We start from the raw sequence: 25,896 nt of genomic DNA, 5'->3' as shown, positions 1-25,896 counted from the left end.
GCGGTGTGCCAGTGAATAGGTGTATGCAATACCTCACAATGCTCAACTGGCATTGTTATTCCAATCAGAAAATGCTGATTGCTAGGGTAACATCGGGAAAGAGGTTCCCACCACAGAATAAAAAGAAAGGTCAAACAGCTTAAGGGGATGAAACATTTAAAATATGCAAGATAAGCAATTTCAGTACTCTGACGGCTCTGATACAGCATATTGTCTTGCCAGAAGTCATAACGAGAATTTCAGTGATTACAGATGCRTTCCAGAATTTGTCAGGGCAGGGATTTGATTTATCAATGAGTGTTCCCTTTTGATTCTTTTGAAGGTAATTTCATAAAATGTGCACAGGTCCTAGTATCTATGTTTCAAGTGATCTCATTTTGTCTGTAAGAGAGAAAGGGATGTTTTTATTTAATGTATCTTTAAATGGTTGTGTAGAGAGGAAATATACATGGCATAAATTTAAAATAATACTGTAAAGGAAATGTAACATATCAGCCTTYGGTTTGAGTAGATAATTTCTCATTTATGTTAGTCATAATTTTTTAGAATTACCATTTTTCTATGTACAGCTGCTATAGACAGAATTGTACAGCTCTATAACTCTTCTGAGCTATGCAGTCCATTAAGTAACTATTTTGGGTGCCAGGCTGTGTTTGGGCATTCATTGAGAGCTCATGAGTTTAATACCCTGACTAGGATTACTCCATTCTGGTACTCATTGATAGTGGGTTCAAGTCATTGGTGTCAGTGTATAGCTGATACCAGAGGTAGTTCTAGCAACAAGTACCAAATGCTGTAGAGATTTTATTTTTTTTAAACTTTCTTTTTCCAAAATTTGTATGGGTCATTAGAATGTTTAAATTTTTAGTCTCACCATTATAGTTTCAGATTATGGTTTTGCTAGTGCTCTCATCAACAGAATATCAGAGCCAGGTACACAGCTTGGCTGCAATAAAAATTGTAGAAATTATTTGCTTTGCAATTTTTCTGCTTTTCAAAATCCCTAACATAAATTTGATCGCTTTTCTCAAGACAAATCTGCTATAGTTTATTCAGGTATTTGTAGCTACTCACTGATTTGAATGCATTTGAAAAGCAAATTACAGAACTATCTTCATGAATAACTGTTGTAAGAGATGGAAGTGTTGGTATAAAAAATGCTCCTACATCCACCCAGTGATGTGCAAGGAAAAGGACTACCCATTACCTCAGACCATTTACCATCCCTGCTCCAAGATGTCCTGGTGCCTTGGTTTGTTCATTGCTTGTATGTGGCAACCAAATAATGGATAGATTTTTGGCATTCTCATGCAGCTTCTGAGAAGAATCAATGTGTAAGGAGAGAAAAAGGAACTAAGGCCAAGGATGACAAGTAAAATGCAGTCCATTTGGCCTTAGCAGCACATTTTTAATCACCAAAACTGTTTGATTACACATTAGGACTTCAAGAAAGTATTTAATTAGAGCTTCCTGGGTCAAAACTTGACTTGATTCAGCAGAAAGTATATTATTCTCCACTTTTGTTCAACCTTCTATAAATTACCTTCAGAAGGAGATAAACAATGGTAGCATTGTGGCACAATGGCTTACTTGTCATTTGTTGTCAGGGAAAAGGTGCTCATTGCTGACTTGTGTACTCTTTGCCATTAGATAAATAGACACACAAACTTCTAGCTGTTTGGACCTTGCAATCCTTTATCCCCAAGAGAAAACCATTAATCTTTTACATCAGAACATACATCAAAAACTAAAGCAAGATAACCATGATTCCTGGTGTTCTATTCCCTTGGGCTCTCTGTGCAAAGACAGAGATTGTTTTTTACTTTTTAGGGTGGATTTGCTCTTCAATTAGCCCTTTTATTTTTTTGCAGCATTTCATTTCATAAAATCACAGCAACAGAGAAAAAGCAGAACCAGTGATGCCAATTGGATGAAACAGATGGATTTTACACACACATTTAGGATTTTGAGAGAAGTTCCAAGTGAATGAAACTTTTCCRAGTCAGAAAGCTCCAGAGCTTTAACATTATAACACTACCGAAAGTCCTGTAACCGTGATACCCCTGCTGCTTACTCCACCCTCTGGAAAAGGCCGAGTAAAATCCTGCCTTGCATCAGAGGAAGTGGATATGGCAGCAGGAGGAGTAGGTATGGCAGCAGAAGAAGTGGATAAGGCCCCAGGCGTGGAGGGGAAGGCGCGTGGCCRTGGGCGGCAGCCTCAGGGTGAGCTGGGGGCACACCATGCACGGATCCGCACAATCCGCCTTCCTTCCATCAGCTCCTGGCTGGCCTCCAAGGAGAGCAAGGGGTGATCAGCACAAGGCACAGGAGAACGACTATTCACACGTGTTTACACAACCAGCTGCGAGGGGAAGGCACCAGTTTACAGCAACGTCAAACACACGTGGCGCCTGTCAGACCCTAATGCCACAGGTCTGTTGGGAAAACCAAAGGAAGAGTGGGAATCAGTCCTCACRTGGGTGTTTTGTACACATCTGACCAAAGAAGATACGCTTAAGCAATCCTGCATTTACCTCACTGGTTATAAAACGCCTCTCTTTGACCATTCTAACTTGGTTAAATCAAAAATATTCGGTTCAGTTAATATCCAAACAAGTCAACTCCACCACTACCGTTGTGTCATTCAATGAGACTAAGCAAATTGTTGTTATATTTTTGCTCTCCCCTATTATGGAGAAGTCTAAATTTCATCACTATGATTTGCTCCAGATCTAAAAAAAAAAAAAAAAAAAAGAAAAGCAAATGAGAGAAAAGCAAAGCCAGAATAAATGTGAATATTGTTTCTATATGATCATGTTTTCAAGATTCTTTCACATCTCAGTTTACACATATTAAAGTAGCAACATTTGACATTTCAATCAAGTTCATTTAAATAAATTGAGTTTTGAATAAARATTAACTTCCTTGACATACTGAGAAAATTTTAACCTTGTCTTTTTTGAACTCTTTTTTTGCTCAATTCCAGCTACAGAATACTGTGCATAGGAAAAGAAATGTGATCTCTGACCTCTACCCCAGCTCTGCACTACTGAACCAACTTTCAGCGGTGTAAAAGAAAACAAGAAAGCAAGGAATAAAATGATATCACATATCAACTGGTTTGGGACTGGAAGACAGAGTATGCTCACAGATTACCCTCTTTCTCTTTGAATAAGTTTATTTCTGTGTGCGTTCCCCAAATGTTTTATTGTAAATCTAATATTGATGACTTTTAGCCAAGAATTATCATTGTACTGCAAAGAATTTTTTTTTGGTGGATTGTGCAATAAATCTGTATTTTTTCCTTCTGTTTTTAAGATAATCTTTAATTCAGGGGCATGAGTCCTTTATATCTGGGATTTCACTGTGCTTTATTGCCTGGATACTTAACATGGTTTCTATTACTAAAACAAAAAGTCTTTTATCRGAACAACTACAGAATTTAAGGTTATTTAATACAGACTTTTAACAGACTCATAATACACTAATTTAAAAGAGGAAGATAGATATGACAGTCTGACCTTCAGCCCACAGGAACCTGTTGCTCAGTGAAAAGCCTGATCAGGTAGGATTAACTTGTACATCAGGAATGGATTCCCACAAATCTTATTGCAGGAAAGCTCAAAAATTCATCACTCCTTTATGCAACAGAGCAATTCTAGTGGACCAATGTTAGCTGGAAGCAAGAGAGAGASGTGGAAACAGCTTAACATTGTTGCTCATAAATTGCTAGTAGTTTTCCTGCTTAAAAGTTCCAWTTTTTGTGAGCAGTGTATCTCAGGGCCTCAGCCAGGGCCCCATTCAGGGTGCCATGGTCTTGTCTGTAGATTTTGTAATAAAGTTTTTCTGTAATAGGAAAACGTCCTTCATGAAGATGTTTAAGTCATAAACTATAACATTTCTGTCTCTGACACTCACCCCAGAAGGACAATTTACTGTCACTAAAAGAGTGGTGGTGACAAGAAAAWCATTTTAAGTACGGCCATGCATCAGTGCGGATGAGCTTCTTGAGCACAGAAAAGTGGAAGAAAAATTGGTACAGGAAAAAAMCCCCAAACATGTGTGCCAATTAATCCAATTCTGGTATTCAAAACTTGTGTTTCTTGACCTACAAAGCCCTGCAAGTACTTGAAATTATTGTGAGAAGGCATGAATTGAAGAACATTATACAGCTATAAATAAACACTGTGGAAAAGCATCAGCATCATTTTTAATGCCTKCACAGACCCAAGATTTGCTTTTGAAAACTTACACTGATCCAATGTCTGTAGTTTCCATACCAGCAGTGAGGCCCTCCGAGTTTTTAGAAACACTCACATTCTTACTGAGAAAACACCACTGTTGAGGCTTTTGGCTGTTAAAATTAATATCCTGTGCTTGTTTATACCAGATTGCTGAAAGAGCTCAGAATCTCAATGCAAAATTTCCTTAAGAACAAGTTATCCACTAAAACCATGAGGTAACTTCGCTTGTAACATAGTTAGAGTCACTCTTAGTGTTTACGATTCAATCTACAGGTTAAACCACAATAAGAATTAGTATTTGGCATCTTATAAATGCAGTTGTTGTTAAGGCAGATGGAAAATACTTAAATATTTAGATAATCTTATCATTTAAAGTATTGTTTATAGCCACTGGGATCAGTATGAAATTCATATTCCATTATGAAATTATGGAATTTGTTTTTATTCTCCAGGGGCTCTGTCACTTGACTTTTTTTTTTTTTACATCCTCATATTATATGCATATTAGCTTTTTGCCAACAGCTATCTWATGGGTTTTATTCTGTGGCCCTATTTCAGGCACACTTTCAACAGTGTGGTTAAGTAATTTTGGAACTTGGAGGTCTTAGAGACAGAGGCAAATGCTACCTCTAATTCAGTGCTCTAATTGCTGTAAAGGCCTTCAGGGGCACCACGTGCACAGCTCAGCTCAGCTCTGAGTGACTAAACCCCAAATCTCACAACCTGATATGCTCATATCTACATTATACCAGTGTATCCTTATTTACAACCTGACTGTGTTAGTGCAGGCATCCCAAAAAAACCTCTCAAAATTAATGAAGTAATTAGTTCACATGCAGTTAGCTTGGAGAATCATCTTGCTAGGACGTGGCACATCACATTTGCGCACATTTATGCATACCAACATGTGACCTACTTGCATACCAACATGTCACCTACTTTTACACTAAAAATAAGAGAGATCTTAGTGAAAATAGGCAGCAACTTTTCAGAATGGCTTGAGTTTCACCATGATGTGTTATGCTCTTAAGTTTTTTAAACTCTRCTGGTGGCATAATAGAACCCATTATGGAAGTTCAGGTCCTTGGTTATAGGATTTGTACTTTTATACAGTTAACCTTAGAACTCAGTGAKTTTTCTTGCTGCACAAATTCTTTCTAAGTGCAAGAAAGAATATTCCATAGTACCCCAAAAAAGAATTACAAGATTTTACTTCACAGAGATTCAAGATAGATTACTTAARGTTCACTGACTACTGTATCCATCTTGGGGTGGTGCCAAAAACTTGCCTCTTCGGCTTCTCCTGTCTCTTAAGCTTCAAAATGTATAAATTGAAAACATAGCATTCTTAAAATAGGGATAATACTGAAAATTAATGAAGTCATCCCTAAAAACATACACCCACTTTTACAGAAAATCCCTGAAATTTAGGTGTCAGCTTGACATTGACTGCCTTGTGAAATGTGACTGACTTAAGTGTAAACATCTTGACAGTTTGAGGATTTACAACTCTAGTAAAGTCTTCAGTCTAAATCACAATCATTATTATCTTTTCAGAATAGCTAATACTGGTAATCACATTAGCAGTCACTATATCAACATTCATCAACTATAGTAAGAAAGTGAATATTGTGATGGGTCTTTCCTACTGCATAGAAAACCTGCCAGTTTTCAAAGCCTTGGAACTTTTCTAAAAGTTAACCTGTTCTTATGGTAGCACTGGGWATTAAAACACAGAACTAGATTTGAAAAATAAAACCAAAATACGAAATCAAACAAACAAACCCCTCATAAATAGTTTTTCAAATATCCAAAGAAGTTGTAAAAATGCCATGCAGACACCTAAATGATAACCACAGGCACATATCCTCTGTACCTTGCACCAGTGCATCAAATATGTGGTCAAACAGACAAAACCTGGAAAGGCTGACAAAATTATATTCAAGCACAGGTAAAGCAGGTAAGAAAGAAGCAGTACTCCTTATGCAGCGAAAACTTAAGCAGACATCAGCAAGGAAACCTGATGACAAAACATCCTTATTATTCAGTGTGTTAAAATGATGAATAGAACTCCTACATGTGGTACAGATGCTATTTCATTCATGAGATCCTTATGAGAAAATTAAGATATTATCATCAAAGATGCAGGTATTATTTTGTTATAGAAATACCTTTATTTTACATGGATTTTTTTTTTTTTTTTATCTAACACATATTATTCATTGAATGGCTTAATCTCCATTACATTTTGTTATACAGAAAACAATAGGTGAAAACTATAATCTAAATCTGGGAGGTTTTTGAAACCTTTTGGTTCTTTGAAAAGAACCAAAGGTTCTTTTCAAAGAACCTTTTGGTTCTTTGGTTCTTTGAAAATTTATCAACTAGTTCTTTGAATGATCTATTTTTGGACAAATACTCCAAAAACCCTTCCTCTATTCTGGATTTACAATATTTTCCTTCTCCTTAACAAATCTTTTCCAAACTGAAGAGGTTTATTCTATGTCACACTCTTAGCCCACAAGTATTTCTGCGTCTACATCATCCTTATMATTTTTCCAGGTCTGTTTTCTAATTCTACTTCACCCATTTTTAATGGGAAGTGTCAGTCAACACCAAGGCATAGTGACTTTTCAGGTTTAGCTCTACTCCTTCCCCAAAAATTTCCTGCAGTTCTCCTTTCCTTTTTGTCTGAGAGTCAAATTGTTTTTTCAAAGTCCTGTCCAGCCTGATACCCTTACTGCTTCCCTTGGAGCTGAGTTGGAGTCCAGCACTGCATTTATACATAGAGTCATGCTTCCAGAGTTACAGCCTTCTGCAACATATCTATCAGGTAAATTTTTCTGCTGGGCTGAGAAACAATACAGGGATGAAACTTATTACTGGAGCATATTTTCCATTTCACCTCAACACCTGTCACTTCTCAGCTGACCTTTGAATGCTAAAATTATTTTTWAAAAAGCTTTGTTCCATGCGTTTCTCCTCTCCTATCTAACTGCTGCACTTCAGTACAGACTTTCCACAATTAAAGTATAATTGGTCATGTTGTCCTGGTTTTGAAGAAAAGCCTACATTATTGGTATTTTCCTTTGAGGGATCCCATCAGTAACGGGGTCGGGTCTGTGGAGAGGAACCTAAGAAGCAGATTTGGGGCAGTTACCTCTCTGCAGGGAATGGATTGCTGCTTGCCATGGCAATGCTGTGACCTTCCTAGTGTTTAGAGAGGGGAGGAATAATCATGTTGATGTTTCTTCTTCTTTTACAGATAAACAGGCTGATAAAATAACAGGGCTCTTTGGTGATGTATGAGTGACGTGCTGGCCACAAACCACCTGCTGCACCGATGTGCAGATCAGGAGAGATCAGTAAAATCCAACATCTCCCAGATCCAGGCGGCTTGGTTGGACACTGAGCATGCCCCAGTCTATCCAGCATGTGCTGCAGTTACTAAAAATTCTGGATTGGGTCCTACGATGGGTGCTGAGCGAAGTGCAAAGTATTGGATGCTGTTGCAAGAAAGGGGAGTTTGTCAAGACTCTGACATCAGGCTGGCAAAGGAAATAACTTAATGATAAGCATTTGTTAATAAATTTTGCATGCTTTTTTATTTATTTTTTCCCCTCCCTCCTGAGCATGAGGCAGGGAAAAAAAAGAAAAAGAACCATTTGTATTACATTTATTTGCAATCTAATTTGCTGGGCCAAAGGATAGTCTGAATGATCTAATTCTCAATATACTACAGGACTGAGGTGAAGTACAAATCATCTTAGAGAAGCCAATAATTTTGTTTCAATTGATCAGCTTTTTAGGCAGTATCCTTCRGTTGAGACTTTTCAGATAAGTAAAGTAAATTAGGTTGAAAACAAAATGCTGGTTCCTGAAATGTGGATTTCACAATGTATTTTTGATCTGATAGGAGCTCAGTAGCATTTCTTCTATCCGCTGGAGGCCCACTGAGCTGCGCATACTGTACTCTATCAAAGCCCAGTTCTTTGCAGCTCAGTGAATAAAATACTGCAGTTTCTCCCATTGACTGACTGAAATAAAATAATCTATGATGCATGAACAAGTCTAAATGAAATAATAATATCCTTAGCAGTGAAAAACGGATTGGTAATACAGTAATTGAGCAGATTTATTGCCATCTCCTTGAGCTAGCTTGCTGAAACAGCCTGCTATTTTATTTAATCTCATATCAGAGGAATTACTGGCTGGTAATCCATTGTTAAACATCATTTAGAATGATGGATGAAAATGTCAGCTTTTCCAACATAATCAATTCATATCTCATTAGCACATATTATTTATGATTCTCATAATGGGACCTGCAGGGGTCTCCAGGGGGAAATGGAGACCTCAGCTGTTGTTGAAATGAGATGAGATATACTGTAGCTTATGAGTTAATAACTGCATATAAAAAATACTTCCCCACAGTATTGATTGTCCTTACCATTTTACAAATGAATTGAGTGTCTTGGCTTCCCCTCTTGCTGTGTATGGCAGCTCTTCCTTCTATTCATTTTGTTGCTCATAATTCAGTGAGAAAAAATATTAAAAAGCATATAAGAAAGACTATTTTGCAAATAACTTTTAAGACCCAGGGTAGGGGGTTTGTAGGAGTCTTTGAATGTAAAGTAATAAGAAACACTTCACTGCTCYGTTGCTGTTTGCTAAGGACTTTGGGCACTTTTTTCCCCCTCGGTCCCTATGAAGACAAATCGACATATTTCTCCAGCTACAGCACAGTTGCATTTTAAGGATACTTTCTACCGTATGCTGCCTCAAAGACCAATGAAAAGCAAACCTTGATTCATGGATTTAATGCGGCTGATGGTGCAGCAGTAATCATGGTCACAGTGTCAACTGCTGCCTCAATTAAACTACATTTGAGAATCATTTTATGCTTCAGCTCATAAACATCAATAAAGGAAAAGGAGTAATAAATGACTGTCTAGAGTACAAAGGACCAGCTCATATTTCAGATGAAAATGAAGACAAAATGTAGCTTTTATTTGCCTGTGGAATTCCCATTAACTGCATCACTGACAGGAGGGAGTTGGATCAATAGTTGGCTGGCCGCAGAAAACAGTTTCTGGCTGTTCAGCAGCCAATGCAAAAGGAAAACTGTCATATTGTGATCTTTATCAGGTAATCTTCATTACACCAGACCAATGATATATGTATATGCTGGTCAGCTAGGGGCACTTCTAATTCCTGCTTCTATTTGTGGTCTGAGCACAGTGTGCTCACAAATTATTTGTTTACAGCCATGAAAAACCTTCAATGTTCATCTCTTTTATTCTTTTTATAGGTAATCTATAACTTGGAACTTTCTGTCAAGACTACTTTATTCACTCAGAATTTTTAAGAAMGCAAGCTCAGTATCGAAACTTCTCTTTCTTCCTGTTTAAGAGGAATCTTCTGGTACCTTTTGTTTGTGGTTGCTGGTGTAGAGGCTTGACTGAAGGATTTACTGAGTATCCTTCTGTAAGTTCTTGGAGGGGATTTCTGCCTTTATTGCAAACATTTCTGAGCTTATTTGAACAGAGGCAACTGCCAGCTGTGAAGGCAAAAACAACACTCTCCATGAGCTGTTTGCTTTCCAGGCGGCAGCTTGTATGGATAGCAAACTACACATAAAACACCATCATCTCCTATTTTTCCCCCTTCAGACATGCAGAGCAGTGTTATTTCGTTCCTTTGCAGGGCTCYGTAATTTACACAGCTCCATCTCGGTGCGTGCAAGGTGGGGATCTGTGCATAGAGGACACCAGCTCTGGCTCAGTTGATACGTGCCTCTTGGAAGAGCAATTTCTCAGAATACAGACACCGTTAAAACATCACCACTGACAAATTTAAAATGTGAGAAAAAAAAAAGTCACTTCCTATTCACAAAATCATAGCAGAAATCAAATTATCAAAACCTCCACCCTGATTTTAAAATAGTCCCATTATTTTTACACTTATTCACGACTCCATTTTTTATGTACTACTATTATTCATTGTGTCSTCTGTCTAATTTCCTGTTATACTTAGACACTCCACTATGGAACTCAACACCAAGAATTTAAATAAATAAATAAATAAATCATGGTTCATAGCTAAAAGTGAGATTTCCTTTTAAAACTTTTAAGTCATTACAATTAACATATGTGTTGATTATAATACACAATGATGTTTGACCTGCCAAATATGTGTTCATTTCAGGGTGGTCATTAAAGTCGATATTGGCATGCATAAAATGGATCTTGCTGCTGTTCCCAAATGTTGCCCCTTCTCATTTTCTCTCTCTCAGTCCTTGAATTCTGCTCTTTATCCTCATTCTTCTCATCCTATCATCTTTCCCTCAGTTTCTGCTTTATGTTTTTCCTCTTATTTCTCAGTCCTTTCCCAGTCTCTGCTTGTAATTCTGTGTCCTRCTACTCCTCTCCTATGTACTACCTTTTCTGCTACTATTGTTCCCTTTCATTTAATGTAGTGATGCAGAATGATAAGATGATAATAAAAAATAAGTACCTGCTGGAATATTTTCTTTCAACATCATCCCATTTCTTTTCAGTCCCCTCAGTTACTTTTAGATCTTCTTTATCCTGTGTTCTGGCTCCTTACCCCAGCAAATCTCTAATCTTCTGTGCCATTTATTCTCCCCAACATGCTTGTTTGGTTTTCTAGTCTCTTTCTACAAAATCATAATCTTTTCTGTCTCATCAGATTCTTTTCCAGYCCACCTTTCCCGCTCTCACTCCTATCACATTTCTCTTCACTGCTTTAGMTTTCTTCCAATTTTTATGTCACCATGCACATTATTAATGCTTCTTCCAAAACTTGTTACAATCTGCTGTTTCACCCATTCTCCCATGCTGTATTGTGCTTGGAAAAAATACCCATGAAAATAATATTTGAATAATTTGATTCTYATTCACCTTTCCCAAGGGAGGGAAAAGATAATAAAATTACACCATTCCTATTATGTTCTCTGCCACAGGACTTCATTTTTCTGGATTGGTCATTCTCTTTTCTGAAAAAWTTGCTTCAAGATCCCAATGATTTCTTCAGTTACAGCAACAGTGAGACAGATACTGCTCTTGGCAGTCTATGTATGACAGTTTTAAAAATGTCACTGGRTGTGCCATCATGCTTACCAAACCCTTTCCAGCAAGGACACACCACTGGAGCCTATCAGCTGCTCTATACATCACCAAGAGAAAAAGCACAGTCTATCTTTTCCAGCAGGAAGAGTGTTTCTCCTCAAATGCTAAGTTGTTTTTTTTTTTTTTTTTTAAAGGAATGCTTTTCTTTTCTCGGAATTTGATTTTGCTAACACTCTAAAGATTTCCAAACAACCTGTTGGTTAGAACAAGTTGATCCTGGCTCTTTAGTGCAATTAGCTAAGACATACTTAGTTTAACTTCCAGAAATATAGAAACATTGTTGGTCTGATCTTTCAGTCAAATTTCCTTTCATTAGACAATTTAGAAATTTTTTAAAAATCTAAAAAACTGAAAAAAACCTCTAAATCTAAAAAAAAAAAAAACCACCAATGGGGTTGGTGGATTCTGAAAGGAAAATCTGGTCAACATTGGTCACAGCAAGACAATCAACCATTAAACCCAAATTTTAATCAGACACAAAGTGGGGGCAGGTTTTATATTAATACAAGCTGAAATATATGATAATAAAAAAGGCAAAATGAGAARAAAATGTTTTGATTCAGCAGAYATCAGTAGCTTGGTTTATTATTTGGGTTTGTTTTGCTTTTAGTGCATGAGTGTTATCCTTCTAGATAGTCAAAGTACATTCCTGAGAAAAGGTAGCACTAAGAAAGGGAATTACCTTATTCACTGCTGTGAGGTAGATGTAAGCTCCAGCCACTAAATAGCACTTTTTCGGTTTCTAAAGTGAATGTAGAGTAAGAAATTGAAAAAAAGGCTGCTAAAACAAGCAAAAACAACAAACCCCAAAACCAACAAAAGAAAACCTAAAATACAAGCAAATAGGAAAAGGGTATGGGACACGTTGTAATATGTGAGGGATGAGGGGTGGGAGTCGGCCAGATGAAATGGAATAATATATTATTCCTTTGTGAGCTGCTGTGTTATGCTTTGATAAAGACCTCAGGGAATTGCTATTTTTCATAATTTGCTATGTGGGATATAATTAATACTAGGCTACAGCTTTATCATTAGGCTACAGAAATAAAGGCATGTGCTTTTTATTTTACATTACCAGTTGATGCTTTAATTGGTTTGTGGAAACTGGATGTGAACCTGATAGTAAGCTTTGAGAATATTAACCCATTGCCCTGGACATGTTCAGTCCACACCTGAGTTGCAGATAAATGGCCCCTTAAGGCATGGTTAATATTATAAATATGTTTAAAACCTTTTTCAAGTGGTCAGAGAATTCAGCAGTATTCCACTAAATATGGGTGGTAAAATATTATTTTCTTCACTAAGTTAAACAAACAATACAGCAACAAACTTGACAATTATATTCACTAAATGCATTATCTGTATGAGTCCATGATACTTGAGATGCAATACAGGGAAAGTGTCTTGACTCCCTGACTTTATAAATAAACATTTCAAGCAAAAACATTGAAATATAAATATTTACTATGCTTTACTCTCTACATAAATTAGTTCCTAGCTTCCCCACCCCTTTTTGCACTTAGTGGATATGTAGTTTGCTATATTGAATGAAAGCATAGGTATGCACTGCTTTGTGCTAGGAACTAAGAACAGTGTGTACCAAATACATCATACTGAATGAAAGACTTCATAAATCAGTTATACAAGGGATCATACAATGCTTTTAGTGAATTTTCAAAGAGTCATAAAAACCATAAATCAAGAGGGTTTTGATTAATCAACTCACAATGCCAGCTTTTGGCAATAGTTATCTGTTGTGTCCTTTTTACTGGGTGCACAGTGGAGACGGCTCTTGTCAGGAGCACAGAGGCTTAAGCAAGAAGATAGGGGAAAAAAACTGCTACACTATTGCACCCATCCACAGCTCTCAACATCTGCAGCAACAGGGCAGATCTTTGAGACTTCCAACAATCTGAACTGTAGTCTAGAATTTACAGTGGAAATAAAGCAAATTTTGAATGGTGAAGTAAAAGAGCAAACCCCTAATGCTGCAGAAGTTTGCAGAGTGCTAAATATACACTCAGTTAAAGACACAGTCAAATCTTTCTACCATCTCATCATGTTCCTTAGATGAGCTAAGAACTGTAGTGAATAACAGAGCTCCCTTTTCTAGAGCTAATACCATGTGGATATAAGGAAACAGAATCACTGATTTGCCTGTGTCTTGAAGGCTACATGCCTGTATTTAGCAAGGGACTATTGCAGATTAATTTTTCCAAAGAAAATGCTGTTGAAGAGTGAAATCCCATGCACATMGTAAAAGACATCTGACATCAATATTTAATTTTATTAGTTATACTACAGGTACTCTAGGGAACCTGATGGAAAACCTTCTTAGTATTGATTAGAATTCAGCAATCCCACTGCACACTGTTCAAAAAATTATTCAATTAAAATTATTTTTTCAATTCAGAATAATTTAAAATTTATTATGAGAAGTTAATAAAAGTAGATAAGTTCAGACCACACTGGGATTTATGATTTGGAGATGGAAATACTAACTAGAAATTACTGTGATTTTTGATTTGCATAATCAGTGGTTTTAATTTGATTCTATTTGACTGTACAAGATTACAGTAATTGTGTGGGTTTAGCATTTTGTGAAAACTTCAGAATTACCTTTTTCATGTGAAAGACAGCTACTAGTATCTTGTGCTGTCTCAATTTCTCAAAAAAGAGATTTAAAAGCAGCAGTAAKGAACCAATTGCTAATCAAAATGCAATGAATACATTAGCCTCAATATATCTAACTTTGAAAAAAAGTAATTTTATCAGTTTTGTCATGTCAGAAACCTCTAGACATCTATCTGCTCTGTGACACAAAGAGGATTCCTTTGGGCTATCCTTGATTTATAAATGTTATTTCYTTAATTATTTTCAATACAGTCTCATTCCACATAAGGAATCACCAAGAACAAAAGTGTCTGTGGAGAAATTAGGATTTAAAGGAGATATTGTTTTAAAGGGTTTTTTAATTTTTTTTTTTAAAGATATTATTTTAAAAGTCTCATGAAATTAAAACTAGAACACATTACGAATTCTTTTAGGAGAATTTTGTTAAAGTTCAATTAGCTGGATTTAACCTATTTATGTCAAAATATTTGATTCTGTCCTACAACATGCAATGGTGGACTGGCAGACTTAGAGCACTGTTGCTGGCTCTAAGGTATTCAGCGCTGGAAAGAGTTGTTTGCCTTTTCTTATAGTAAACACAGAGAAATATATTATTTCTTTAGCTGGCAGTGGAAAGCTCTATCAAGATTTACTCCTCCTACATGTTTTGGGTGGCTCAGACAACAGAACAAGTGAGAAATCACACCACGTAAAAACTGAAAAAAGCAGAAGAGTTTTGCAGACTTTCAAAAAGGAAAGCTAGAGGAGTTAAGGGGCACCAACTGGCTGYCTATAATTTCAAATTTCTCCTCATGAATCACACAGTACTAGCTCAGGATACACACACATCCATATAACATCAGCATTTAATCTGAGGACCAGGCTAACTGAGATTTCCCCCTGTAGATCCTGCCTGGTCTCACTGCTCAGCTCTCCTGGAAGGGAGAGGAGCTGTTCTTGGAAAACAAAGAATTAAATGCAAAGTTTGTGCTGCCAACGTAGCTGGTCCAAGACAAATGACAGAACAGAAAATGATGACCACACAAAGCCCTTAAAACTTAGTTCAGGTCATRAAGGCAGGCTTCATGCTAACTTGCAATATATGACCAAGATACTTGTAAAATTTGGATTCCCATAGTTGGTAACTCACCTTCTTTAAGCAGCTTTTTACTTCATTTTCAAAAGTGCTGAGCCATAAGCTGCAAGAAGTGAAAGCAAAAGAGTGAAGGATGAGCCATTTTCAAGGAAGTAGTCAGTAGACAGCATATTTAATAGGAGTACCTAAACAAATAATTTACTTCAGTAACATTTGGAGCAGGTGGTGTGGAACCATTGGCCCATCTGCATATTTTATTACAGCAGTTTGAAATTTCAGGCTTATACTTAGTGTGAATCATTTTCAGATACTATAAGTTTAATTCAAAACACAATATATTAGGACCAAAAAAATCAACTAAAAACTATGCTTTCCAAATGCTTTAAACTAAATTGGTTAAGATGCAGCCTAAATTAAATGAAATTATTACCAATAATGTGAAGTATTCTACTTTTGTTGTTTTAAGGATATCCTCTAAAGACTCRATAACTGGCAGCTGAAAAGAAAATGAGCAAATGTAGAGAGGAAATTGATTCACTTTTAAGTCAGGGGCAGCAAATTGTTACGAGGGTGCTCTTGGGGAGGGGAAGATGTTTGAAGTTGTTTTTTTCTTCCTTTTTTTTTTTCAATTTATTTACATAAAGTATAGCAAGCCTTTCAAARCAATGTTTTGGATGAAGAATTTGCATAAAACTGCTAAACAAGTAAAACCCTGGCATGCAGGTCAAAATCTGACCAAATGTTTGAAAAGGCCATATCTGGGTATGAAATAGCGTAGAAAAAAAGTGTGGATCAAACTGCACAGTGGGATAAGGATCTCACAGCCCTCTTCTTACTGTGCTCTGCACAGGGACTTCTCATTTCACACACCATCATTCAKAGTTTGCTGCAGCCACTCCACCCAGTCAGAACATGTCAACTATGCACAAAATGAAATACTTCAGCATGGTTTTCCTATGGAAAATGAGGGACATGGGATTTTACTTCAACTGCCTTAAGCTACAGCAGGAAGAATTGGGCAAAGAAGGAGTTGTGTTTCTGGTTWGTCGCTGACCAACCATACAAGAAGAACATTCTAAACCCAAATGTCAGCCAGGAYGGGAATAGATATTTAAGGGTAGAAACAATACGCATATTTAGACAGAGAGATGCAAGTTGCTGGCCAGCTAATCTTCTGATATCCACTAATACACTGGGTTAAAAAAAAAAAAAAAGTCCCATAATAAAAAACAATTTCTGAGCTGACAGCAATAAGCAGGTTACATCTTGCCATTTTCACCCAGGACAATATAAGTGTTGTTTAGATGAAGGAAAAAGATAATGGTGTAACAAAAATGGCAAAAATAACCTCTGGTCAGAGAAATAACAAGGCTGTGTGTTCTGAACCTGAGTTCTCTTTCTTCTCACCCCAATCCATCTCATTCAGAAACTGGTGTTTTTAAGAGTCAGAGTTGTTGTCTGTAACACTCTTGTCTGGATAATTGCACCAAATTTTGTGCAGTATGAGTAGCCAGGCAAAGGCAAAGGACATCACACTGTTATCATGAAAAAGAGGTGGAAGCACAGGCTTGGAATAAGGAAACTCCTGTCAGAGCCCAAATCTGAACTGGTGATTCAATTTTAATATGATTTTTAGCGAACCATCCATATCACCTGTGGCTGTAGCTGACTGCAATACCTTTGTGGCTCTTTATGCCATGCTAAGTCAGCTTTTGGAAGACAGATATGAAACACTGATATCAAAAACAAATGCAACTCAATATGCACCATGATCATAACAACACACATTTGAACCATTGCCCAGTGAAAGGTCAGAGTAGCAAAAAAAAAAACCCCAAAACTCAAATACAGAGAAAAATCTGGATTTAATTTTTAATTTACTTTGAAAACATTCCAGAAATGTGYAAAAACAACAAAAGATACCATAATGTGCCAACCTCTAAGTTATTTAGCACTGAAGTATCTGGAAACTCATTGTAATAGAAAGGGAAGATCCAGACAGTGGATGGCATTTTCTACAGAGTAAATCATGCTGTGCATTAATTTTAGGAGAGTATCAAGTATTTTAGGAGATTAATAGTTCAAGAAGTATTACTTTYAACCACAACATGAACCTCCTCAGACATATTTCCCAAATCATTTTATATCTACCACCCAAATTTTTCAATCACTTAATCAACAGTAATTAATACTAGAATGGCTATTCCATAGGTCTTTCAGCACTTTGGTACACAATTACTTTCTGAATTGTTTCAAAATTGAAATTATTGTGTGGAAAAATATGGCCAATGTTCAGTTCTGAATAGCAGTCGTATGCTGGATTTTTCTTCCATGCCAAAGAGGTCTTTCAAAACATAACAAATATTAGCAATTAATTTTCATTCCTGCAGGAAAACAGTTAAAAAGCTCATACACTGTGAGCTTGTTCTAATTTAGGCAGTGTCACAGCAAATTTAAACTCAGGCACTTCTTACTCTTGTTGCCATATTCTAGACAATAGTCTAATATCSCATTTGCTTAACATGAGGAATGCCAATGAAACTGATAACTCATATTGGACTAGAMTTATTTTAAATTGCATATTTAGCAGACATTTCCTAGAATTAATCCAAAACAGAAATCTAAAAAGTAATGTCTCTTTACCGKGATAAAAACCTTGTTCTCTACCTACATTGCTACAGTTACTGCTTATACCCGAGTCTGGTATTTATGCATTTGTCAACAGTATTCACCGTAGATTGGCAACATGAAAGTGAGAAGCAATTCTGTGACTGAATCATCAAGAAGGAACCTCTGGCCAGTTCACATTTCAGTGCATGACTGATACCAGAGAGTTACCTTGATGTAACTCAAGAATTAATTCCTATGGTATTATCTTCTTCTCTCTTGACTCATTCTTTTTCTCTGGATAAAATACAACATCAATGCAATGAGACAGAACTCCATTCATTGGTGTGGGGAATAACACTTCTGAATCCCAAAGAAATAYTTTCCTGCTACCATATTTTTCAGTTAAAAACTTACTAATTTGGCAGGACTGGTAAGGTTAACACTTGGTTTATAAAATTGATGATAAAAGCTTAAATGCAACTTGACCTACTGGTTTCAAGGAAAACCCTTTTCAAAATTATATATGTGTGACAAGCTTCCTTTGACCCTTTTTTTTTAAAAAAAGCTATTTGTGTACATAATGTAATGATGCATGAGCTTCTCAGAATATAAAAAAACATGAGAAAGCACAAGATTCCCCTATGTGTGTCTCCAACCCAAAATTTCCTTAAATCTGAAAAACAATGAGATATTTGCAATGCAAGTCCTGTAGGACATGCTTCTTGCTTCTTCCCCAAACAAATCTAATGTAATTTCTCAAAAAGTACATTCTTCTGTCATTCCAATAAATTTTAATTTGTATATACTTCCACAGATTAATTGCAAAAATGCATGAGAGGTCACTTGATGTGCTGTATAATTTGAGATGATTCCCTGTAGAGCCCTATTTCCTGCAGCCCTACAAGGCTTTCTGTGCATTTAAGACCATAAGCAAGGAAAGGCAGGGGCTGTGGAGCTGATACCAAGGAATCCTCCTCCTCCTGCTTCCACGTCCATGGGTTCTCAGCTCCAGAATCCCTCTCGCTGAACAGGAGGGATGTCACACATGTGCATRTTGCTGAAACCGAGGGATAAAAGAAATCAAATAACAAATTCATTGTTTCAATCATTCGTTTTTCCCTAGCAAGCTCAGGGTTGCTTTTACACTGCCCTCCCAAGAAAGGCAGCGCACGTAAAAGCATTGTTGGATGGTTCTGAAAAGCAGTTTCACACTCTTCAGTGGACTGGGATTTAATCCAGTTCGAGAGGGAAGCAGGAATTAGTTCATCATTTACCAGCTTATGAATTTTAAGAATCGTGTAAGCCAATAAACTGGAATATTCAATATTAATTTTATTTTACTTCTTACAGGAAAACAGCATTAAAGCTTGAATTTTTAAAGAAACTATTGCTTGCCACACTATTAGATGCCAAAGGTTAACAGTTACTGTCTGCTCCTTAAAACACCTTGGAGATGTCAGAAATACTGAAACCCTTGGAGATTKCAGATGCTTCCACTTGAAAGTCTATCCAAATAGTGATTAATTACTGGTTATTTCAACAGTGGGGAAAAAAATCTACTTGTCACTTAATAAATGCYTATTACTGAAATGCATGTATTAGCAGTAATATTCTGAGCTCGTAATTCATTTATACTACATTCACTTCATCATTATAATTACTAGGGAAAATATTTTTCATTAAATTATCAACTTTGTCTCAGTGGTAAACCCACACTCTATTCATGGCATGTGAAATATTTTCATTTCTTTCTATTATTTTCCATTGGGTAGAACAATTCAGWGTTAAGTCTTTTTGTGCTGTTTCCAGATTATTAGAGCTCGTTCTCGACTGTTGAGCTTGGTGGGTTTTTTTTTTTAATTTTATTTTAAGAAAAATTGAAAGAATTCCCGTCTCAGCAGCGCCGCTCCTCTAGGTTGATACAATGCTGCCATCACATGGCACACATTTGGCACAGCACGTGGGAGTTGGGGAGTTTTCATCCCAACGCAGCTGCATTCCAAGCAAACAYTCTCTTGTGCAGACTCTGACTGCTCACACAGATACCTGGCAGCTGAGCACCACTGATGACGATTATAAATCTAATCAGCTCTGGTGTTTTCTCCTGTCAGCCTCTGGATATGTGGGAATGCTGGATTTCATCATTTATAAATTTAGAACTATTTTTCTATCTCTTGCAGCTGCCAAGGGGAACTTGCTAATGTCACAAAATGCACATCTCAGCTACTGAAACCAGAGCACGGGAGAAAAGGAAATTAAATACAAACCAACAAACAAGCAAACCAAAACAAAAAGCTGGGGTTTTTTTTTTTTTAACTTATATTCCATAACTTCATGCTGACAGTGAGGCAGAGGGTTGCAGACAGATAACAGGCACACCCCTCTATGCTAAACACTTATAGGGTTATAAATAGCATGAATATTTTAAAATATATCTTATTTTAAAAGAACATCTGGGTTAATTTTTCTCAGCATGACCACCCATGCTTTACTTTAAATTGCATGCCAGATTTTCTCTATTCATCCCAAAGATAAGGGAGAGACTTAATCAAACTAATCCAAAATTTGTAAACCAATACTAAGCACTGTAAATATTAATAATCTTGAATTGACAGGGAGATTCCAGCCATAAGAAACTAACAGTGTACCTATTTGAAACAATGATCCCTAAATCCCTCTAAAACCATTCACAAGACTGCAGCTACATGAGGATGAGAGAAATAATGCAACAGAACATTTATCCAGAAGGAAAAATAAAGATCAAAGAAAATGTAGACAATCAACTCAGGTASCAGAAATGAGTATTTAATCAAATGGATCCCGTCCTCTATCTTTAAAATAAAATTAATTACAGACCACATAAGGAGACACTGAAATGTTTCCTGTTTGTGCTTCATGTCTGATACTTTCCTTGCTAAGATAGTTACCACAAAAGACTTTGTGCCCTTGTATCAACAGAAATGAGGAAACACTGATGCARGAAAGGAAAGTTGGTGTTTGATAATGGATAACTAAATTTTATACATGCCTYGATAACTGTGGTAAACTAAAATATCATTATTTCTATGAGCAAAATTCTCAACATATTTTCTTCTTTTTTTGCATATGTTTTTTCTTCAAAAAGAACTGTAGTATTACCACAGTGATGTTGCTTTTCAACTTTTCCAGCAAGACCTATGACCATGTGCTCCAAAATTCACCGATAATTTTATCTTTSCAGGACATACAGCTCCTATTTGAAATTAGACAACAGTTAAAGACTTGGTTGAAAGAGACATCTTTCCCCTGTGACCWTTGTTGCAGCAAAGCATAGAAATGCCAAGGTGTTTCAAACAGTTGTTTGTTGTTTTGAAGTTGAAAGAAATATAATCAATTGGCTACTCAGTTATTTTTGAGGCAGTTATTAAGCTGCAATATGAATATCCGGGGAGGAAAAGGGGAGTTCTGTACCAAAATCAAATGGTTTGTACTTCAGCAATGTGCTATCATTTGCTCTYGGTATCAACAACGTTAACTTTCACACACATCACTCTGTCTACAAGTTAATGGAAAATGAAAATTGCCTAGCACACCTATTGGAAACTGCAGCCACGAAGTCTGTAATTGAAGGTCAAGAGACAAAGCTAACAAAAATTTCACTCCCAGTTCACTCCCTCTTTCTAATCTGTCCCAAGACTTGCTTCACTTTCAGAAACATGCAGGTAGTCCTATGCCACATCCAGTAGCCATCAGATCAATAAGACATCTTCCAATATTATGAGGTGCTTTGTACATTAGTGCACCTGGGCAGTTYCCAAGTTTTTCACAGGTGATTATGAAGACAGAGGAGAAATGCTAGTGAATGACTACTGTTTCTACTTCCTTCATAATTTTCTAATTTCTCCCTTAAATGTTCTGTGGGTTCATAATCTTAATTGTATGTAATCTGTGTTTACAAAGCACTATACTGTATTGGTAAAGCTTGCATTACAATAGAGAACTATTTTTCCCTACTTGTAATGTAAGGATATCAAAGGGTATAAAAAGATATCAYAAAGAAGCAGAACAAATTATTATGGATTTCATTACTGTTAAGCACATAACTGAGTAGTGAGTAGATACTGAGACTGTGTGAGAGCTTGTTCCAGGGCTCATGAATAAAGAAGGGGCCTTTTATTCCCAGTTCATCCCCTCCATTTTTTTTTTAAACTTGGATAACTTATTATGTCTATTCCTACCTCAGAGCAGTGAAAATAATATTTCCTTATGTAAACAGACTTGACGATTATAGGAATCTTGCTAAATATTGATTTTGTGAAGGCAGAAGTTCAAGATGGTTGTTTGAATTGTATTATTTAGTGACTTAGATATTGATTTTAAAAAGTGCAGATGTAATGGTATGCATTACAACATGCTTCATGTTATAATTATTATGACCATAAGGGGATTACATTTCTGAGGCCAGGTCAAACATATCTTTGAGAGAAAAAAGGGATTACATTCTTCCCTAAAACACTCCTTAAACACGGATTACCCTGTATGTCCTTCTTCTAAAACAAACATTACCCACACCAAACATATCGGTAAATCCAAAGATCATCACATGCAGCATATTTTATGTAATTATGTGACCCCTGGAATCAAGACAGATTCATATTGTCCCCARATTGGGGCTTCATCTTTAGGTCATGTGGACCTGTATTCCAAACATTCTGTACCAGGGCCCTGGCCTTGTGTGGGGAGAAAGAGAATAAATAGTCTGCCTCASTCTTTCAGTGATTGTTCTTCTTTTATCAGATAAGCTCAGCCAGCAGGTGCATTGATAAGTGGCCTGAGACAAGCTCCATTCCTGCCTTCCTACTGTGAGGGGAGATAATAGATCCATTTTATTGTACTTATCCTGCACAGCCTGGCTTTAATTGGCCAAAAGAAGCATACAGGATCTTATTCTTTCTCTTCTTCCCTCTCTCTCTCTCTCTCTCTCTCTCTCTCTTTCTCTCTCTCTCTCTTTGATCTGATCCTGTCTTGCCTTGAAAAAGTCACTTAAGTTCTCAGCTTCCTGCAATAACAGCTATTGTCATAAATACATTTGCTCATGATCAACGTGATTTTAGTACACCTTGAGCAATGTAATTTTACCATATGGGACAGTAAATCTGTTTGCATCTATCTCTAAASGAATACTGGAAAACTTTACTTATATGAATGCACTCTTTTTGGGAAAAGAATTGTGAAAACATGTTCTGCTTTTCTTTGGTTTCATAACAAAAAGAAAAGTATACAGAAAAATTATTCATGTAAATTTGCAGAAATATTGTAAATACCCATCTTTGTAAGTGTTGGAGTCAATGCAGTTTTCATGAAAGCTGTTCTCTCCAGGTACCTCAGCACTACTTAAACAAGCTGTGAGTTTCTTACACGTATTCTCATCTTTATTCTATCTGATACTGGATTTTTGTAGGTTTAGATCAAGCCACAATGTTAAAATTGTTAAGCAATATTTGGACAGAGAGCAATATTTAATACATGCTTCCATCAATTAAATGTCTGTTTTTTAGAAAAAAAATCTTTACATGTACAATGCAGAATATGAAGAAACCTTCATCAGTCTTCATGTGTCTTTACCACTTTTACTTTTCCTCAAAGAATTATTTTTGAGGGATCAGTATATTTGTAGCATTTGAAGATGAAAGGAACTTCAGTATTCAAATTCTCCAGCTCCATTAATAGTGTAAACAAAGATAATACCCTTTTCATTTTGGTACTCCATGACATCCAGCCTTAAATGATTGCTTTAAATAAACAAACCTCCAAGAAAAGTCTTTCAGTTCTGACTTGGATCAACCAGATTGTAACCAAATTGATTAACCATTGTCTTCATGCACTGTCTCTGATTCAACACAGTGCACTTCAACGAGGGCAGATACCACTCCCTTTGACAAATTTTAAAAAGCYTTTGATGGAAAACAGCAAAGTCATGAGTTGTTCCCTAAACTGAAAACTACACATAGTRCTGAAGAGCTCTGTATAAAACTATTGTCACCTGTACAGAACTAAAGCATGTTGCTTCTGTTACTGGAAATATTCTGAATATWAGGCCCATGAGGAATGAAAAACTAATAACAGGAAACTTAACAGAAGCCTTGACATAGGTATAATTGAGAGGAACTCGATCCAGGAAACTTTCCACCCATCCAGGCATTTTCAGGAAGATGCTACTAAGTAAATGCTGTGTCATTTTCACTCATAAGAATGTAAAACAAATTCTCTTGTTCTAGGTCATAATCCTTAATGTAAGAGTGTGAGTTTCATGCGCTTCCAGCAGTTCTAGACATTTCAAAGTTTTAGGTATTGCTTTTCTGTTCTTGACTTCCAGACCTGGGCCTATAGGAATCAGATATGAGGACATTGATAACATGYTCTTGCTGAGTTTATAAGATATTTAGAAAAACAATTTGACTTGGAGCAGGCTAAAAGCCTTGACTGTTAGTACTAAGTACCACTATGACTTAACCTGATAACACTTTTTCAAAATGAGTATTTTGAGTAGGGTCTGTAATAGAGTACATCATCCTAATTTACACAACCATGAGGCAGCCTTTTTAATTGATAGTGATTTGTGAACTTTCTAAATCTTTAGCTTAAGCAGTAAATACCAGTGTTTATTTTTACACCACAGCTTTCATTTAAAAGAAAAATTAATATATCAGCCTGCAACTGGTGATGTTGCCAGCACCCCCCAAATAAAAGGCTTTTATTCCACCTATCATGCAGTAGGAATGTCTGCACACATCATAGCATATGGACTAAGATTCAGGCTTTTTTACCTGGGCTGTTCCAACCAGAAAGAGTAAACTAAGCTTTTTGGGGGTTTTTTGCTTTGGCGTTTTTTTGTTGGGTTGGGGGTTTTTTTGTGTGCGTGGTGGTTTGGGGTTTTTTTTTGTTGTTTTTTTTTTTTTTTTTTTTTTTTTTTTTTTTTTTTTTTTTTTTTATTTTAATCAGAGCATTATCTAGGAGCAATTATTTATCTTTGGCTTAAATCTTGACCGAAACTTATTTAAAGATCAGTGATCTAACCAGACAAGAAGTGAGGAGGAGTGAGAGGCAAGTTTTACCTACCCTTTCATTTTACTGTCTGATTATGATCACTGCCTGTTTTGTTTCTAATTTTGATTAAACACTGCTTGTGTAAGGTAAAGCAACTTCACCTGTTTCTTAGCACAAGTTATGGAAATTTGAAAATTATGTACAAACAAAATTAGTGATGCCGTTATGCTCCCAGCTGGAGCTTATTTGCTAGGTTATGTATAAATGCACTGGAKCACACACAAAGAGCCCCAAGTGCTGGTGGCCTGACTGAAGAAGTTGGGGAGAAACAGGAGCATTGACATAAAAGGCAGCCTGATTCAAGTTTTTTAGTTCAAGTACTTCCACATCCATATCCTTGTCTTTTTATACCTACTCTGTATCTCCTCTTGTGAGGAGATTCAGAGAATTTACTTCATCAGCCAGAGGAGAAAAAGTAATTTTTAGGGCTGGATCAGCCTGCTCAGTCTCCATCAGCTGTGTTCAAATGGGGTGAAACTCTCAGTCTCCTTGGGCAATTTGTCCTGGTGTATAACCAATCCTGACAAAAAGAAATTTGAGGTTAAATGCAGCTGAATCTTCTCTAGCTGTAGCTTATGTCTGCTGTTTGTGTCACCACTGAGCACCTCAGGTTCCACCTTCTCTGCAACCACACAAAAGTCTGTATAGATATCACTAATCTCATCTTCATCGCACCAGGATGCGAGAAATTCCATTTTCCCTTCCTCTGCTTGTATGTTCCGTGCTCCAGCCCTCTGACCACCTCAGTGTCACAGTTCTGCAGTTTGTCAAAATCCCTCCTGCACTGGGGCTGGAGGGCAGGGGATGTTCCGAAAACATGGGCTATACTCCTATTTATACACACCTCACAAGTGCTGAATTCATGGGAAGCATCACTTTTCTCAACCTATCAATCACTTGGGTCCAGGTGGTTACTCAAATTATTTTCTCAAATGCTGATTTCCAGTTGGTCAAATGCAGTTTCTACTGTTGCAAGAGACTGKTCCTCCCCAAATTCAGACTTTTGCCTTTCTGAGGTTGCTGATAGCTCATTCCTCCAGGTAATAACAGATAATTTTATTCTAAAGTTTTATTTGCTTCCATCCTCTGCTTCAAA

The sequence above is a fragment of the Malurus melanocephalus genome, unplaced genomic scaffold, assembly GCF_030028575.1.
Source record: "Malurus melanocephalus ecotype Western Australia unplaced genomic scaffold, MMel_1.1 scaffold_288, whole genome shotgun sequence".
NCBI classification, from domain to species: Eukaryota; Metazoa; Chordata; class Aves; order Passeriformes; family Maluridae; genus Malurus; species Malurus melanocephalus.
Note: the sequence above shows the minus strand (reverse complement) of the source record.